At 42.7% G+C, this 20,027-nt stretch overlaps 1 long non-coding RNA gene across 1 annotated transcript; it reads right to left on the reverse strand.

Annotated features, from left to right (window-relative positions):
* Window positions 1–3,054: 3,054 nt before the first annotated feature.
* On the reverse strand, window positions 3,055–16,614 carry LOC120501519. Its single transcript, XR_005627323.1, has 3 exons — window positions 15,928–16,614; window positions 7,343–7,504; window positions 3,055–3,096 (listed from the first exon to the last, which is right to left on the reverse strand). It is a non-coding gene; the product is annotated as an uncharacterized LOC120501519 (long non-coding RNA).
* Between the last annotated feature and the right edge of the window lie 3,413 nt (window positions 16,615–20,027).

The raw sequence follows: 20,027 nt of genomic DNA on the forward strand, positions 1-20,027 counted from the left end.
ATTGTCATGTGGCTGTACTGCTGGATGCTGAGCTGCTGAGGTCAAGTGCAGGGTAAGAAACTCTGATCAATATTTAGTGGTTGGGATTCATATTGCTCCTGTAGGGACACATTGGATTTGGAAGATAAATCTGATTTTGGTGAGATAAAGGAGGCATTTTGGACTGTACTGAAACAGTTAATTTGACCCTCTAATCAATCTTCAGAGTTGGCTGTAGGTTCCCCAGTGCAATTGTCTCTTGAAAGTTCGTATGTCAAAATAAAAACAGAGGTTAAAGCCCCTGAGTCTGTTTCCCATTCAGATTCAGTTCATTTTGTTTTCTGTGAATCTCTGAGCCAGAATGCAGCAGCACTTCTCTCCTAAAAGTAACTGATTTATACAAAAGATCTTCTGGCATCCTTACATTCAATTGAATTGCATTCACTGCAAAAGATCTGATAAAATCAGACTGTTGGATAAAATCAGGAAATCTCTACATTTATTCTCTGATTACCAGGCAAGCTCAGTTTCATCATGGTGAAGTAGAAGCCAATGGTTGCAATTACCTTTCTTTCTTTTCATACATTTTTTAATATTTGGGTTTAGGATGGAAAAATTATAAATTAATAAATCTGCACCAAGTCCAGTCAAGACTCTCTGTAATATTATTATTCATATCTCTATTATTAGCAACAGCTGGAATAAATTTTAGCACAAATATTAAAATCTATATTGCAGAATAAGCCACATGGAGTCACTGTAATTTGAGGAGGGTGAAAGTTTTTATAAAAGCTACTGTGGAAGGAATATGACATTATCTTTTTTCAGGTGACTTAATTTTTGTAATCAGATACAGTTTTATTTTGCAATAAATTAACTGCCAATAAGCTTAACTTTCTAGTGTTTATGCTGAACAAACACTCCAGATAAAACAACGCATCAAGCATTCATTCTGGGCTCTGCTTCTGCTTGCTGGTTCTCTTCCACTGAGGTGTCGGGAACAGCTCTGGCTGTGTTAAAGCAAAGGTAAGTTCCTCAAGCACAGTCACAACCACCTAAGCCAGCTGTGCTGGCTGGGGAGCTATCCCAGCAGTTAGCTTTTGACTTGTTCTGTCCCTGCTGTTTTCCCAAGGCATTTGAGAAATTATCAGCCAACCAATAAATCAGTTAAAAATCAAAGCAGTAAAACCCTGTACAGTTTGTCAGAGGTAACAATTTGAAAGCCTGATTGAGGGGGGCAACATCAGGAGGAAGCAGGATCGAGAAGGAGGCAGCTGGGAATGATTGGAATAGCTTTTCTTTGTTCCCTTCTCCTTCTCCATTGTTTCCACAGACTGTGCATCTAAGTGACCCTCAAATTGGTAGTAAGATAAAAGAATCACTCCCTAGTGATCCCTGCTGTTCAGCACTCATCTGCACTCTTGTAAGTCTGCTGCAGACAGGCAAAATATATTGTAACACTCAAGGAATTTTTAATAAAAAATATTAAGCCCATTCTGAATGGAAGTGATTATTTAGAATTGGAAGCACCAGAAGGACTAGTAGAAGTGCTGTGAGAATGAAAGGTGCAGATGACACCTGAGGCATCAAGATGCCAGTACGTCTATGTATAGCTTATCAGGACCTCCCCAAACTGCAAACAGAGTGAAACAGAGGACAGACTATAGACCAAAGCCCTAAAGAAGTGATGAGAGGCAGAAAAGAGCAGGCTTAGAGCCATCAAACACCCAGACAAGGAGAGAAAAAGAAATCATAACCCATGGATGAAACAGGATGAAGAATATAGGAGGGTGTGAGAGCATGTCCAAATCCTGTTTTGTTTTGGCTAAAATCACCTTTCCCTTTTCCATTAGCTCACACTGAGATTTGTTACATAGTTACTGCACCGTTCTGGGGCTAGAAATACAGCAATGAAAATAATTATGGGCCATATGCTCTAACAATACTTACACACCTTTTATCCAAGTGAATGCAAGCTCCTGGCTCTCCTGAAATGCTCTAGTGAGACATATGTGTGACTTTTTCCAGTCTTCCCTAAGACACACTTATGAGCTCGGGGTTTCCAGCTCCTCCTGCTAATGGGGACTGAAGAACTCCCTCCTTTCAGTCTCTCCAAGGAAATGAGTGTCACTTGCTTTCTTATGGCCACTCACACTCCCTGCAATGTTTCAGGTAATTTCTTCTGCCTGATTCCACTCCAGTTTTCTTCTTAGTCAGTAGAACTTCTAACCTTTGCATTTCTATTGTGCAACATTTTAAAAAACAAGGTGATGAGCTTTGCCTAGTTTAGAGTTTACAAAATTTGCCGTGGGTTCAGCCCAAAGCCATCTGCAGCTCAGCTGAAACACTCCTAGGATCCCTCAATAAGAGTCTGGAAGCTTTCCAGACAGCATTTGGAGCCTGGAAGGAAAACAAGTCACATTTTGGGAGCAAATCTAGCAAACTCAGTGTTACTGAACCTGCCTGGCAACACCTCTCTGCAGGATTTTCTGTCATCTCTAGAAGACCACTCCTACCATATTATATCTGCCCCTTCCTTCCATCCTTGGGTCACCACATCAAGTTCAGGGGTCCATCTCAGGCTCGCCTGACATCCCCAGGTCCTTTTTTCGTTTTTCCTGTGTGCTGTCCAGAAGCTTCCAGAGATGGTCCATGGCCCAGCATATCCATCTCAGGCTTGACAGACCTCCCCAGGTCCTTTCTTTAATTTTTCCTGTGTGCTGTCCAGAAGCTTCCAGAGATGGTCCATGGCCCAGCATATCTTAACTACTGCCAAGTTCATGCCACAGCTCTGTTCCTCAGGCACAAGGCAACCTTTTCTTTTGTAGATTAGAGGTCATGTACACCGAGACAGAGCTTCTCTGGAAGCTGCTTCAGGAATAATGAGTGATTTCTGTGCAAGACCTAAGGATTTTTGTGACTCTTGTCAATGTCACCTTCTCAGGGCAGAAAGGCCAACACTCTCCAGCATAAACAAAAATCATAATAGCAAACAAACAATTCTGCCAAACCACACTACTCCTCTGTACTCTTCGTCCTTCCTTGCTTGGGAAAAGACAGAAAGAAATTAATTACCTGAGAGCCAATTTCATTTGTATCACTGCTGCTTAACCAGACCTATTGGTAAAAAGGGTAAAAACACAAGAAAATTAATACTTTTATAAGGGAAAGGATGGGAGAGCAGCTTAAAGGAAAACTCAGGCACAGCCCAACTTCAAAGTGCTGCAGAGATCAACACTTTGTAATTTGGGCCTATTTCTTGTTATCTCTCTACTTACATAGATTGACAATTGTGAAGAAGAGAAAAATCATAAAGGTGAGGGTTAGTCTTTTTTTGGCATGAGCCTGGTGTCTGCCATGGGAAATTAATCCATGCTAAGCTGCAGTAAGCTGAGCTGCTGAGTTTGAATTTGTGTCACTGAGACTACTTATGCTCATGGCTGATCTATAAACTCTTATTAGTAAGACATGACAGTGGGTGACATCTTGATGAAAGGAATAGCCTATGGATCACCATCCATTCACTAAGAGTTTATAAGAATAATTTTAAATTAGCCATTTTCCCAAAGACCACATATCAAAATATTTTGGGGAAATAAATAAAGCTATACTGGGGGATTTTTATTTTTTTTTTGAGTAAGGGTTTAGAAGGTCCCAGAGTTCTTTGTCACTGAAGTAACCACATGTGTCAGCCAAATTGGCAGAACTATTATATTTAGATTCTAGAAAGGGTTCCTTAGATGTTGAGGTCTTGGATACCTCCCAAAAGATTTGCTCTCTGGACAGTTGAAGCAAAATAAAATTAGAGGGGAAAAGTAGTTCACAGCCACAGCTAGTGTTTTCACTTTTTCTGAATATCACATGGTACGAGATGTTGATGAGAAAAGACGGACTTATGAGGGGTAACTTGACAGGAATCACATTTTCATTTCCTTCATAAAATTTTGCAAGATTTTCTCTCTCTCTCCAGTGGCCACCTTGATGTTGTTGTCTTTTGGAGGCCAATATGATCCGCCCTATGAGAAAAAGATATCCCAAGGCATTTCCTTTTTTCTTTTTCAAGATGCAGACAGAGGATTCCATTAAATTTTTTAATTTGTTTAACTGGCTTCTAATTTTCCAGACTCCTGTCATGCCATAAAACTGCCTGATGAATGACAGGACCCTGCTAGGTTTAGCTGGGGTGTAATGTGAGCTCCCAGGGATGGAAACAATAAAACAGAGTTTTCTGAGAACCCGTGGTTTTGTAAGAGGCTGCTAGCTCTGACTTCACCACACCCTTTCATTTTGTTAGCTCCAGTTCAGCGAGTTGCTGCTGGATTTTGTTACATTTTCTATCATTATGAGCCCTCTGGTTCACAAAAGTAGGAGAGAATCCTCCAGATACCTCAAGGCAATTTAGGAAGATGCCTGATAAGTGCCATGCCAGGGACTTGCTCTGCACGTATGGGAGCCAGAGTATGGGTTTGGAATGGCATGGCTAAGGCTCACACAGCTCCTGAGAGAGGTGCTCCTGAGAGAGGTACTCCTGAGAGAGCATTTCAGAGGAATCAAAAGGCAGCCTCTTACTTCCACACTAACCTTCTTTGGGGCTGCCCTACTCTGAAAATCCCTTTTTTTCTTTTTTTTGCAGTTATCTCTAAATTTTCAGAGGACCATGGATTGAAAAGAAGAAAGAAATAAACAGTAGATTTCATCTTTCAGCGGTCATTGCCACATGCTGGTTTTGGAAACCAAGTGACAAGATGATCACGACACAATTCAGTTCACTGTTGCTAACACAGTCAAGTTGTCCTGGAAGAGAAGCTTCCTCAGAACTCAAAACTGATTCCTTGGCTTTCTACAGAAACCCAGTCAGATCTGACTCATTCCTGCAGAATATCCTCCTCAACATCCAGGCGAAGGCAGCAATAACTATTTTTGCCCTGTCAGGCTGCCTGCAAGTAATCTAATCGGATCTGGAACATTATTATTTATAATGAATTGGTCCATCTAGCTGAAAGTGTCACTAAGCAACTGCAACAGCAAGCCTTCAACTTCGGGCACCACCCTGGCAGCTGTGCCAGCCTGGACTCCCAGCTGTGCCAGCAGCAGCACAGACACCAACTCCTCAACAGGGCTGTGGTTACAGATCCCAGGAGTGCCAGATGTTTCCCTGCCCTGGCTAAGCACAACCACAGGGCATGGCAGAGGCTGGAACAAGGCATTCCCCAGTCTTTCTGTAGTTTTCATACAGACTTTTCCAGTCTGTGTCCCAGGATTTTGAGGTGGGAGTGAGACAGGACTTGCTTGGGAGGGAAAATCCTCAGCCATTCCCACTAAAATCCTGTGCCCTCCTGCTGCTGACCTCAGGACAAGATTAACTGCAAATCAACCCCTGAGCAAAATCCCTACAGGAATAGAATTGGACTGTTTCTTCTCTCCAGCATCTTGCAGCAGCCTGTGCTTGTGTCAGAGTCTGCAAAGCTGGACTGCATATGCCCTTACAGTGACAGCATAGGGGATTTTGCTTTGGTTTTTAATAAGAGATTGATAGGGTAAAGGCAACAGTGGGGGACAGGTCAAACACAGCTAATGAAAAAAAAAGTAGACCCAGTCTTCATCCTGTTTTATTGCTTGCTAATAGGGTAGTGTTTGGCAATAGCTTGTGTGTTGTAAGGCTTAAGGTTATCAGCAGACTGACTGCAGAGAGCTAGTTAGAATTCATCCTGCATCTGGGACTGTAATCTGGCAATTTAAATGAAAACATGTACTCTGCATAGGTGCATGACATAGACTATTACTATCATTAATATAGCAATAGTCATAATAAATCACATATTGAGTGTTTGTTATTGCAAGGAAAACTTAATTATAATTTCCAAGCTGGCAGCATTTGATTTACTTTTTGCTATCTGTGTAATTAGTTTCCAAGTTACAACTGCAAAATCTGTCTTGCTGGGGGTAGGAGGTGTGGAGTTACAGCTGCAGCCATCGCTCTGGCAAAGACAGCTTTTCCTTGAGAATATTAATTTTTAACACAATAGTAAAACCCAAGTAAAATTCCTCTAGAAAGGAGTGGGGGGCGGGGGGGACTGCTTGGAAGGCGCCTCTCAGGGAGCCTCCCCTCGCACTGCTGAGCGGTTTTTGGTACAAGGAGCTCTCTAGTGTCCAGCTGTAATAGTGCAGCTCGGGAAGAGGATGCTGTGAGCACACAGCCTGATCCAACATATGTGCCAGAGGAAGGCCTGGGTCCCTTTTAGGTCCCCGGTGCTAATGTGCAAGGCAAAAAGTTCTACTTAACATCACTGTTGTCCAAACCAATACAGCACCCAAAAGTTTTAAGGCACAGCACAGAGGTCTCCACCTGTTACTTAAAGGAGCTTCTGCTGCACTGCTGAAGTGGGTCCTGCTCAGTCTGTGGGGAGAGGATGTGTGTTGATGTCTGTCTGCACACAGGCCATGGAAAAAAGGTTTAAACTTCTACTTTGCTCCTCTCCAGGGACAGCAAAGTGCCTGCCATTTGTGGGTCTGAGACTGTGTGCCCATACTGGTTAGAGGCAGCCTATTTGCTAGGAGTGAATGGCTAATTGCAACCCTTGACTTTTCGTTTATGCACCTGATTATGTGAAATTGTCTCATGCCAGACAAAATATGCTCATGATCACTAACCAGAGAAGACTGTGTGCTCATACTGGTTAGAGGCAGCATTCACTCCTATTTGGTATGCAACCCTTGACTTTTCGTTTATGCACCTGATTATGTGAAATTGTCTCATGCCAGACAAAATATGCTCATGATCACTAACCAGAGAAAGAAAATACCAAAATGAGTGGACAGTAGTGTCCAAAAGCAGATCACTTCCCTTTGTTTCTAAAATGAAGACCTGAACCTTTTAATTTGCAGTTGTGCAGGTTTGAGTCCACGCTAGAAAAACAATATATTTTCTTCACATGGATTTTAATGCTTGCATTTTGTTTTTTCAATGTATTCATGATGAACTCACTCATGTTGATAAAAATGGATTAAAAATCTCTTTGGTTATCACTGGGTATCACAGATGGGGAATAATGACTTGACAAATTGGCAAACTGAGATTATCTGCAAATATTATGAGAGGCGCTTGAAGCCCTTATAAAATACATCATCACTTTTAACAGCATTTTGCTATTATGACACCTCCCTTGTGGATTCTGTGGTTTAACATTGCAAAAAAAAATTATGCCAGAGTCAAAGCCTTGCCACTGAAAAGCACCATCTTGTCCTATGCTCTGCATAAACCCCACAGCAAGGTTTATTCCAGAGTAGAAAATAAATTAGGATGTAATAATTAACTAAATGCATTTCAAAGGCAAGAAATCCCACACAGGGCTAAGATGCTCACCTTAAATCACTGCAAACAAATGATGGTGGCTTTTTCTGCAAGTTGCTGTGAGCCAGAGGTCCCAACCTTTTGCCTTCAGAAGGGTTTGCAGCAGGTTTTCTTTTCCTGCTATCACCCTTCCTTGTCTGAGCTCAGCTTGCAGAGAATCCATAGCTGTAGAAGCTGGAAAATAATTTCAATTATATAAGCCACAAACAACAAAGAATCCTGCCAGATTCAGGCCAGTTGCAACAACAATAGTTTTTTCTCCACTTAGCGTTTTAGCTCAGTATTAAGGTGATCATTCTTGATAAATGCAAAACCTATCACTACATTATTATGTCCAAACACCCTGTGGAATATCTGGGATATGACAACCCATTTTCTCTGAATTTTTGCAAACCTGCAGGCATGGTGGCAATGGTTTTACCATTTTCAAGGCACCCTTTCTTTGTTTCTTTTTTAAAGGAAACAAAACAAGACAAAAAAAACCCCTGCTGGTATGTTCAGACCAGATAATTAAAGGAGGGGTCTGCCTCCTCTAAAAACTTTTTGTAAAGACATCCTCTGATGGTTAATCTCAAAAATGTAGGTTCCTTTTTCGTCAAGAATTTGGTTAAAAGTGACTTTCAAGACCTTCTTATTGGAACTCCTGCATAATGCAGGGTGTGGGGTTTCTGCAAAGCCCATGACTAATTTCAGTTTTATTTGCAGTGTTGCAGCACACAGAGCACTCACTCCCTGCTGATTGAATTCAGTCCCCCTCAACTGAATTCAATTGCTATTGAATTCAAGAGAACTGGACCAGAGCCTTGGGAAAAAAAGCGGTTCCTCGAGTCCCAACACCATTTATCAGGTAGGACTTGGTGTTTTACACTCTGTCACGTTTGAAAATGATAAACTAGAAGATGTGTCAGACATGTTTTAACAAGAAGAATAAAATACATAATTCAGGATGGCACAGAAAACACCTGGTTTTATGCTTAGTTTCCATTTTCAAAAACCAGAAGAGGCTCAGAGAAGCATCTGCTGAGCTTCTGAATGGGTTTGGATCAGCTGCAAGTGCCCGTCTGCCAAAGGCACGTCCAACTCAGACATGAAACCAGGCAAATCTCAGTGATGCTGGGTCAGTTTCACATTTACATCTCAAACCCATAGCAAATCTGGATTGGTGGCAAATGGATCTGACCAAACAACAACAACAACAACAACAAAAAATAAAGGCAGAAGCTTTGCATGTCCTTCACAAAATGAGATTCCTAAATATCAGACAGTTACAGAAAGCACTTAGCCATTTGGGAGTTTGTGTCTGTCTTTCTCTGTATTTATGGACACAGAATTATGGAAATCTCCATCTGATAAAGATTTTCAAGTGGAGAATATTGTTGTTCCATGAAGACTTCCAGTCCTGTAAGATAAATATGTTGCTAATGTAGAATTTCAGACTCTGGGGTACCCACAGCAGCTACCTGAGCTCACTTAGCTACAGCCTGAGGGCACAGCAATTTCACTGGAAACTCCAAGAGCAAATCAGTTTTTGGACTGCCACTTACTGTATAGAAGAAATGTCTTAATTTGCTTGGTATAGAGGCCCTCCTGAAAACAAAAGAAAATTTTGTTTGGATCTGACCAAACAACAACAACAACAAGAAAAAAATAAAGGCAGAAGCTTTGCATGTCCTTCACAAAATGAGATTCCTAAATATCAGACAGTTACAGAAAGCACTTAGCCATTTGGGAGTTTGTGTCTGTCTTTCTCTGTATTTATGGACACAGAATTATGGAAATCTCCATCTGATAAAGATTTTCAAGTGGAGAATATTGTTGTTCCATGAAGACTTCCAGTCCTGTAAGATAAATATGTTGCTAATGTAAAACTTCAGACTCTGGGGTACCCACAGCAGCTACCTGAGCTCACTTAGCTACAGCCTGAGGGCACAGCAATTTCACTGGAAACTCCAAGAGCAAATCAGTTTTTGGACTGCCACTTACTGTATAGAAGAAATGTCTTAATTTGCTTGGTATAGAGGCCCTCCTGAAAACAAAAGAAAATTTACTTACAGTAAAGAAATAATAAAGTGTTTGCCTTGCTCTCAAGCTCAGCTGTGAGATTTTACTCTCCTCAGCAGGGAGCAGTGACAAACCGATGAAGGAACAGCTGTGGTAAGTCTGGAATCACTTCTGATCTGCCACAACCAGCACAGATCAGCCAGACCCGGCAAAAGCCAAATTATTTGTCATTGCCCAGGGAATAATAAGACATCCACCTGTAGCACCCATAGATACCAGCAGAGCCTAGGCAGGGTCCCAAGCCCCAAATCTGAAGGGAACCACTGCAAGTAAAACCATCATGAGGAGCAGGAGTCTTGTGGGCTTGGGTTGCCATTGCTGAATGCACCTCCTGCTGGCCCTGAGCTCAGCATGGCTGGTTAGTGAAGGCACTGAATGGTGCAGCCCCAGCTGCAGAACTGGCTTGGTCTCTGCTGCTGTGACAGAGCTGTCTTGCACGGCTTGCGAGGCGTTTCTGCCCAACACTTCCCACAGCTTCTCTTCCCAGGGTGACAAATCCCTGCAGATCCCTAACAACTGCCATTGCCCTGAGTGACAGAGATGCTTTTGAAACAGGTTCTAAGCTCCTTTTACACTCTCATCCCCATACATAGCTGTGCACATAACACATAAACAACATTAGCAAATCCTGAAACAAGTGCAGATGCTTTGTCATCTTTAATAGTGAGGAAGCCACTTCATAGACCAAGATAAATGGAATTAGCCTGCTCAGACCAGAACTTTGGAGAAGTTTACAGGTTTAAAACCTTAATTTCTGCTTAAAAACTAAATGACCATAATAATTTATTTTAAATATATATAAATAATCCAACTAACTAGTCAACAAGTTCTCTAAAGAATTGTGAAAGCTTTCTTTTGCCAACAGGCTAGACACAACAGCACAGCCTTTAAAGCTTCTGCCTACCACCTAGCAAGCTTGCTTAGATTTTCCTGCACTCTCACTGGGAGCTGGTACGGTTAGTGTGACCATCACATCTGAATCCTTGGCAGATCTCCTCCAGCCAGCAGCACTGTGGCAGCACGGGAAGTATCCAGGGTGGGAGACCCCAAAATGCAAAGCATCTGGCCTTGTTGCCAGTGTGTCATTCAGCTGCTTCTGCTGAAAATTAGTCCCTCTCTATCTATCTCTCTCCCCAGTTCTGATGAATATTGATGAACTTCACAGCATCAAAAGAAGCAAAGGCAGACAGCTGTTTGAAGGGACAAACACTTCAGTTCTGGATTGCAAGGAAAAGAGACAGAGACAGCAGAGTGCTTGTGATGAGCCAGGCCTTCTCCCTTGCTTGTCAAAATGTGATTTACAGACACACTTCCATTCACCCTGTGGCTGCCAGTTCCCACATCCTATGTCCACAAATCTCTCTTGTTAATTGGATAGGCAATATGTGGGCTGCCTCCTCTATAAAAAGCTTCTTTAAACTGGGACGCTTCCCAGCTCATTTTAATAAATCATGTCTATAATTACATTCTTTTGCTGCATATTTCTGCAATAAAATCTGTATCATTCACTTACTGGCCTTCTTTACTGTCCAGCCATCATTTTGTCTTGCTTATGAAGCTGCTTTTCTTGCCTGGTCATTCAAAGATTACCATTTGCTTTGAAGCCCTAATCTAATTCAGCTGCTTTTTTCTTATCTTCAGAACTTCTCCTCATCCTGTCAATCCCAACAATCCCACTTTTTGGGGACAATCCCAACAATCCAGCCACTTTTTGCCATCAGTGACCACTGCAACTCACTCCTGGTAGCTATGCTCACTAAGGCTGCCTCAAGAGCCACTCCACCTGCATGCCAAGTTCATCTGAAGCTGCCTCTTCCCAGTGGCCAGCTGGCAGAAGCTCTTCGTTACATAGCAAACCCCTTTGTGATGGAATTTGCTTCTCTTCTTTTGGGGAAGTGGCTGTTCTCCCTTAAGGACTTTAACACACAATCAGCTCAGCGTTACAGCAAAGCTAAAACATCTGTGCTGGTTGCTGTGAGAAGGAAGTAGAGAGGTTCGGTTTGCTGAAGTTCCTCATAGCTGTAATTCCCCTTTTACACAGCCAGAACACGGGGAGGATGCCCTGAGCCAGAAAATCAGGCTCCTTTTGGCTTTGGGGTGCAGTCTGGAGAAGTAGCCAGGAGCCCCTTCCCTCAGCTTTAAATTTCAATCAAGCATCACAAAGCTTCCCTTGGTTTTCCTTTTCCTAAAGCTCCTGTCAGTTCTAATGTCTGGAGGTGACAGGGCTCATCTTAAGAGCCATGTTTTGGAAAGAGATGCAAAAAGAATTACAAAGAATGAAAAAAAGAGCAGACAAGTTGGATGGGATGTGGGTCAGATGAAGCAGTGTAAACATTCAGTCTTTGCTATGAAACAACCAGAGCCTGAGACATAAATGTGTGAGGGAACATCTTGTCCTATGGTTCTTAAAATAACTTATCAATTCCTTTTTTAAGACAGAATAATTTCTAAAAGTGAAAATTTTATCATTTTCCATCTCAAAAATACAATATAAAAAGTTCTAATGTGTAAAGATATAATGTGGGGTTGGTTTTATACTGACACTTGGTTAATTTCAGATTCAAAACAGATCGAGATATGCCTCTTTTTGCATAACTCCAAGCTCAGCTTCAAATGTCTAAGTGGGAAAATTAACATTAAAATGAATCCTTAAACTGCAATTACTTGGAAGATGCAGAGCATGAAGCATTCAAATGGCTCTCAGTGACCCAGTTAAAATATACAGATCAGTACTGCAATTTGGTAGCAAACATTTGGAGACTTGAGGATGTGGGGGCTCTATCCTGCTCCCAGCTTTACTCTACTCTTGGTGCTCAAATGCTGCCCAAAGAAACAAATACATGTTCAAAACACTTTACACCTTGAATGCATTTCCATTAGGTTCAGATCTTCCTCAGGCTTTATTAGGGAACACTAAAATGCTCAAAAGAGCAGATGAGCTTTAGAGATGTGTCAGAGTATCATGTAATCATTCATAATATGAGGTAGGAACTATTTACACTGGCACTGAAAGTTCAACTGCTGCATTGCATTATTGTGAAGTAAAAATGTATTAGATTACAGAGAAATAAAATCTCAGTATTTGCTATTACATAAGAATGGTTTTGCTGAAGGAGGCACTGGTCAAAGTATCATCTAGATTCTGAGAGAAAATTAATTTCTTTTTTTCCCCCTTTATCAGAAGAGGCATATTCTAAATACACCAAGAAGCAGAGTGAGATAGTAGAGTTGTTAGTGTGAAAACAGAGTCCTTCTCCTGCAAAAGGGTAGTAGAGCTTTGTGACAGTCTGAAGGACCTCATGAAACTTTGTCCTCAAGAACCCCAAGTTGCTTGACTTCCTCCTAAAAAAATATTCTCACACCATTACCAAGGAAGCAGAAGTGACCAAGCCAAAATCTTTTTCCCTCTCTCTTTTGTCTCCTTGTCACTAGCCTTGCTATTTTTAAGGGGAAATGCAAATGAAAGAAGCTTACAGCCACTGCAACACCCCTGGTAACACAAGGTAATACAAGCAAGAAGGGACTCCAGGATCTCCAGCCCCATACTCTCAGAGGGAACCAAAGAAATAACCTCATCAGCTGACAGCAACAGCAAAGGCTTGTTTTCTCTGTGGTTTATCTGCTAGTGGAAAAGGAACAGGATGTATTTGGCAAACACTGCATTCTCAGTGCAGTAACACGCTGTGCCTGCATTTCCCTTCTCTCTAAGGCTGGCTTTGGGTTTCATTTCTTTTTTTTTTCTTCCATACCCACTGGCAGCCTCTGGGCAGGGTCTGAAGAAGCCTAATGCAGCAGTGAGGAGTGTGACCTTTCTCACAGCTCAGCAAGGCTGGGCTGCAAATGAGATAAGCAGCCTGTCGTTCTCCAGGCACCTCCGTGCAGCTCTGCCACTGACATCATTCGGGGACCGATGCCAGCACCTGTGACAGCTCCAGGTCACATTCATCTCACACAGCCTGCGCCCTCCCGCCTCTGCTCAGCTGAGCAGGATCTTGTGGTGCACTTTTTAATTGCCTTTGCAAATGACAGATTGTCTGATACCGAGGAGAGCTGTGAGACAGTAACCTGCCTACTGATGCCCAGATGGGAAAGAATCCATCAGCTTCTCCTTTCGCAGTAGTTTGAAGGCGTTCCCACCTCTCCTCCAGCCATCTACAACAACCCTCACCACAGGGCTTTGCCCTTCTGCTTGTACCAGGGCCAGACAAGTGAATAATCTGGTGTTCGGGGTGGGTGAGGTGATGAGAGGGTTCTTCAGGGGACAGGGGAACATGGTGAGGCACAGGGGCTCACAGGGAACCAGCCAGGGAAGTTCCACAGCCCCACTCCTTTCCAGCTGCTTCTGATCTTCTCAGTAGACATATACCACAGTCCTGTCTACTATTCCAGGGACTGGGAGACAAGTAAAGGAGTGGGAACCACTAGTGAGGGAACTGGAATTATACAAGGGTATTTTTTTCCCAAAATCAATTCTGGGAATCAAATGGTAATTATGATTACAAGGCAAAATTAATACACCTCCTATGAAATGTATATTTAAAAAGCAGCCATTCAATATAAAGCAAGAGGTCATGTCTGAAATCACTCATTTATGTGAAGAATTAACTTTTTAATTTATAAGAAAGCCCTAATGACATTAATTAAATATAAATATTAAGAGTGATAGAGCCAACCTCTCTGAACACAGCACTTGCATTCAGTGAGGGCAGGGTGAAACACAATGCACAGCACCAAGACATACCCAGGTGCTCACGGGCTTAGGTCTATATCTATGCTGCAAGAGTTGCAGGGCACACATACTTCTTTTGTAAGAGACCATGAACAGCTGTAACTTGAATATCTAAACAGTCTGATAGAGAAATCTCATACACTGGGAGAAGATTTAATACAGGGACACTAATAAACAGGGCAACATCGAATAATAAAACAGTTAGTCCATCCATTCCGTTAAAAGCTTCAACATTTCTCAGGGTCTTGCAGAGTCAAGTTTTGGTAATATTCAGGCCTCCAGTCTCTCTGGGCACCTCTGCATCTCTCTCCAGGTGAAAAACTTTTTCCTCAGACACAATAGGAATTCCCTCTGGTTTGAGTTTTGCTTGGTGCTGTTTGTCATTTCTCTCCAGGCACCTCTCAGCAGCTCTGGTGTCTCTGCAACCCCCATTAGGTAGCTCAAGGAAATCACTCACTCCCACCTGAGCCTTCTCTTAAAGCTGCAGGAACCCATCTCCCCCAGCCTTCCTTGAACATTGGAACTCCTGCCTACTGACCATGTTAGTGGCCACTCACTAAAATTGCTCCAGTTTATCAATGCTTTTATCAACACTATTTAGGAGCCAGAATAAGGTGCATTACACCAGGTGTGGTCTCACAAGATCTTAACAGGGAACAATTCCTGCCCTGGCCTGTCAGCTGTGCTGGCATTATTGCATCTCATATCAGGTTTGGTTGGCTCCTCATGTTGAAATGACACATTTTTGACTCATGTTCGGCTTCATGTCCATCAAGACTTCCAAATGCTTTTAGTTTAAACTGATTGCCAGCCACCTAGTCCACAGCTTGTACTGTTGCATGAGGTTATTATTTCACAGCTGCAGGACTTTGGCTTCTTATATTTCATGCTTCTGTCATCCAGTTTCTCCAGTTTGTTCATGTGCCCCTTAATAACAGCAGCCTTGCCCTCCAGCATATAGTACTCCCAATATACAAAATAACTGGAAGAAACATCGTGGAAGAGATGATAGCCAGCTTAATGGTACTGTATAAACTCAGAAAGTACAGGACTGACAGCTCTGTTATAGTCATCCTTCTGCTGGAAAACAGCCTGTGCTACTGTCCTTCACGGGGCAGTTGATGCCCTTAATTTTCAAGATGAAACCAGAGGATGATGCAGTTTACAGAAGAAGCTTAGAGAATTCCTGCGAGAAGCTTTAGCAAGGTCTAGTAGAATTAAGGTGTCTTTTTATCCCTACCTTCTGTCCCAGAAGTCAAAATTATTAGCATAGCCCAAAGCATAAAGCACATCATGCAATCTGGGAAAAAAGATGCACTTTCCTGTGACCTTAACTAAGTCACATAGGTCAGGCAGCAAAAATGAGCTGCTTAAAATAACAACAAAGCAGAGCTTCCCTGCATTTGTCCACAGGGGGGAAAAAAAAAAGGAAAACGCCAAACAAAAACACCAAACACTGTATTTCCTCTTCAGAGCTACTTATTCATTCAAATAAAAAGACAACACCTAAGTAACAACAAGCAAGAATTAAGGAGAAGATAATGCTGCATTCTTAGTCGTGAAAAACCTAAATACCTATTGCTTAGGGCAAGGGAGAAAGTGGCTCCTCTCCACGAGCTGTGCTGACAACTCTATCTACACCTTCCCCTTGCACACCCAGCAGTGGTTTTGACTCAGCCCGTTTGGATTGTCTCTCACATTATGTTGAAACACCATGCAGGAAATCAGTACAAATCAATTATTAAATCCTTTAGAAAGAGTTGAGCGCATGCTTAGAAAAAGGCAAAGAAAATTAGAAGAAACTTACCAGCTCTAAGAGAAACTGCGCAACTCCAGTGCTGAGACCTGGAAGGCAGGAAGAGCAACTGTGAGGGCTCACCCACCTGAGGGCTGACAGCTTTATTGAGCAGGCAGAAATCACCTTGAGGGGCAGAAACTGTGGATCACCCTCCTCTCTCCACCTGCCCAGCCCTCACGCTCTCACAGCTGTTGAGCTGAATAGATCAGGAAAATCTCACCATTTGCAAAGCAAGGTCACAGTTTTTCCTGAGCTCAAAATAGAGTAGTCTCTGTGGATCCAGGTTTTGCTGCTATGAGAGAACTGGCAGCACTGCATCAGCTCCACTGGGTACCTTGCCTCCACAAATGGCAGGGACAACCAACTCTGGTGCTCAGGAATCCGGGGTACCCTGCAAACTGTTTGTCAGAAACCCTTTGCACCCACCCAAGGTAGAAGAAATCTCTGTAAGAAACAAGTTCCTGATATCTGTCTCCCACCAATTTCAGGATTCAGTGGATTCCTGTCTCCCATGGCATCTCTGCTCTGAGGAGAAGCTGCTTTTGACTGCCTGCTCCCGAGCGTGTTCCCTGCTGAGTTTGCAGCCTTCTCCAAGGCGTCTCATGGCAGAAGCACTGTACAAAGGCAGGGTAGGATGCAATGAATATTTTTGCTAATAAAAAAGCAATTTCAATTTCCTTGAAACCCCAGGATGTCTGCAAGCAGTTTTCTCCAAGGAAAGAAACCATGACCATAAGTTTCATCTTCATAAAAATGAACATTTTCCTTTAGAGGGCCTCCACTTGCAGCAGCCCTTGCCAACCTCAAGAAAAGAGATGCTGCCACAGACCACTTCAGTGACCAAGTTTTTGGCAGTCAGATGGGATATCAGTAATCCTCTTCCCTAAATTAGGGCTGGGCTGACTGGCTCCAATACCTTTCCAGTACCCTGTCAGGTAAATGGGGAGGCTTTGGAATCTCTCTGTTTTGTGGGACAGGAGAATGGCTGCTCTCACAAAGCCCTATGAGCTCCTGTCCCAAGATTTAATAAGCAGGACTGGAACGTTTCTGCTGATTTTTGAGAGTCTTTAATATTCAGTTGCAGGGAGTCATTCCTACAGGAGAAAACAGGCCTTCTGTTGGAGTCAGGATCAAGTAGTTTTGCCCCACTATTTACCCTACAACATTTCTTCAGAATAATCATTTAGTACATGGCAATTTCCTTGGGGTTCCTGCCTCCTTGGCTCTTCCTTGTCTGCATATAATCAGAGCATTTACCTTGCTTTCCAAAGAGCCTTTTTTTCACTCCTGAGGGAAAGATAACCTCCTCATTTCTCCATTTTCACTCAGTGGGCCATCAAACCCAGGGAACAGAGTCTGTGTAATGAAAACTCCCTGAAGTGCTGGCAGCTAGACCTGCCTGAAGGATTCTTTTTTTGCCCCAGTTTAGCTGCTGGGCCCACTTTACTCTTTGGATGAAAAGTACACTATGCAAGTGCTGTTGGCTTGTTGTTCCTGGGACAGAAAAATAATGAGCCTGACCACAGAGAAATTACATACACTGGCTTGTCAGGCATTTCCTCTCCTCAACTCCACATCTCCCTTTAAAAAAAAAAACCCAAAAGAAAGGGAATGCTAAAATGGGAAAGCAAGCCCTTGTTCATCTTTTGTGCACAGTGAACCTGAGCTCACTTACCTGCCAAATCCGTAAGGACACCCATGTGTTCCCTCCAGAGTGCAAAGCCACCGACTTTACTTGGTCTCTGCACCACAGCCACCCAGAAGGATCCAGAGCAAGTGGCAGAGGCTCAATAAAATAGATATGCCTCACTCTGAAATAGATATGGCAAGATAAGCTGGTGAGGAAGAAGGAGCCAATTTGTCTCCGACCCCCGTAAAATCCCAGACTGTGTTCTCAGTAATATGATCAGATTTGGGGCTAGATGATCAGATTTGGCAGTTCTAATAGAGTCCATCTGCCAGCACTGTAATTGTAAACACAACCAACATCTGAATATAATAATAATGATAATGATAAAAAGTAATGTTACCACGGCCCACACCCACTGGGACATCTCATTTTTGCTTTGGCTTTAGGATAAAGGATGATGAGGATGTTTGGACCAACATCTTCATTTCAGCCAGTGTTTCTGATAAGTCTGTCACCACATTTGTCTCTGGAAAATATTAAGCATAACATAGGGCTCATTCCTAGATGATATACAAGCAGCTTGTTTTTCTCATTTCACCACAAATCTTATTTATATATACATTGCAAATAGATTCATACCACACACAGAGCACATCCATAGAGTCTGATTTTCCAATGTTGTACTAGGTTTATGATCTTGTAATTCCATAGACTTAGATGACTTTTACCAGAATAATCTGGTTCCTAAAAAGAAAGGATATTTTACGGACTTGCACATATTACTTATGCATCCAACCGGAAATGTTAGCATAGGCAGACACCTAGCACAGATGAAATAGTTAAATCTGCCTCCTACTCCCTTTCACAAGACCCTGATTTCAGTCGCTTGCAACTGTCAAGCATTCAGTGTTCAGGAAGAAATGTTCCCTGTAATATGCTTGCCTAGGGCTAAATATTTTTCAGAGAGTTCCAGCAAAATTAGCCCAGCCGTTTCAAGGATGAATTTAGGGAAAACCACAGTGTTTCACTAATATTAAGAAAGGCTCTGCCTGCCTTATTTAGAAGTTCTGAAGCTTCGAAGCAAGGCTTTCAAACACTGAAAGGAAGCACTAAGTTGTATCCCAGGAGTGGATGTGCTGCTGCCGCCTTGGAAATCTGTCCACAATCCAAAAGAGATGTGCCCAAACCTAGCAGCTCACTCTCAGCTGTTTCTGTGCACGTGTGGAGAGGAGATCTCTGTGCTCACACAAGGCATCATCACACAGCAAACCCCCAGGGGGTGTTTATAGCACCATTTAAAAGGAGTGATCAGTGCTGAAAGCGTTCTGGGACACAAGCACATTGTGTTTGCTCTGCAGGCTGCAGTGAACAGAGGCTGCTGAGTTCAGAAGGGCAGGGCTGGCAGCTGGGCAATATGGACAACCAGCAGACTTTGGAGAAGGACAGAAGAGGGGAGTGAGAAAACTGCCCTAAGTTAAGGCTGTGTGGTTGTATGGTTTTATGTTTTCCTGTGGTTTTTTTTTGTTTTTGTTTTTTTGTTTTTGTTTTTGTTTTGTTTGGGTTTTGTTGTTTTGGTTTTTCAAATAAATAACTACCAGCAATGCCCTGATTAGCACTGCCAAAAGATCCTTTCTATTGTCTTTGCTTAGGCAGAGCTACATTAATTTCAGCTGCTCGTCTCTAAGAAAATCCTGCAGAACTATGTACTTGGTACATGAGCAATCTTTAGACAACAAAGAAATAGTAAAATTTAGGCTGGATCAGGCCTCTGGAGTTAAAAGCTCTACCAGCCCACCACCAATTTAAAGCAGAACCAAGGGTCAAGCAAGGATTTTCTGTAATTCTCTGCTTCTGGAGGTCACTGTGGCATAAGACAAACCAGCAGCACGCACAGATGGCACCTCTCTCTTGGTGACAGCACCTAGGTAGTGCAGGTAGAGGGAGGTGACTACCTTCACCAGAAAGAGAGTGATGGGCTGGAGCTGAGACAGGAGGGATGTCTGATCCACTCTTTCACAGCAACTGGAATCAAAGATCTCCAGAAGAGCTCTGGAGAGCTGATCTGAAGAAATCCCTAGAAAAGAAGGTGACCCACCTTCTTCTATCAGTTGGCCACAAAGACCAGCAGCTCCCAAACCTTGCAGGAGCTGTGAACCCAGTGGTTCACAGCAAACCCACAGCACACCCTCTCTTCCTCAAAGAGGATATTCCGTCTTTAACATATATTTAATTTTATGTTTAACACATCTCTTGCAGATGAGCTGCTGACCACTCAGCAGCTACTGACAGACATGGGCTGCAGACCACCCTGCATGAGAAAACAATTTTTCAGTGGTCTGGCTGCACACTCTTAACTCCAGTGGAGGTCTCAGTTATATTGTCTAAATAGCTCAGCCATTTTGCTGGCCCCTGTGAGGGTACATATGGTTCCATATGCTGGGAAAGCTGTTTTTTTTTCAACTTGCTCCTAAAATGAAGT

This window comes from Passer montanus, unplaced genomic scaffold (genome assembly GCF_014805655.1).
Source record: "Passer montanus isolate IOZ18808 unplaced genomic scaffold, ASM1480565v1 scaffold20, whole genome shotgun sequence".
Lineage (NCBI taxonomy): Eukaryota > Metazoa > Chordata > Aves > Passeriformes > Passeridae > Passer > Passer montanus.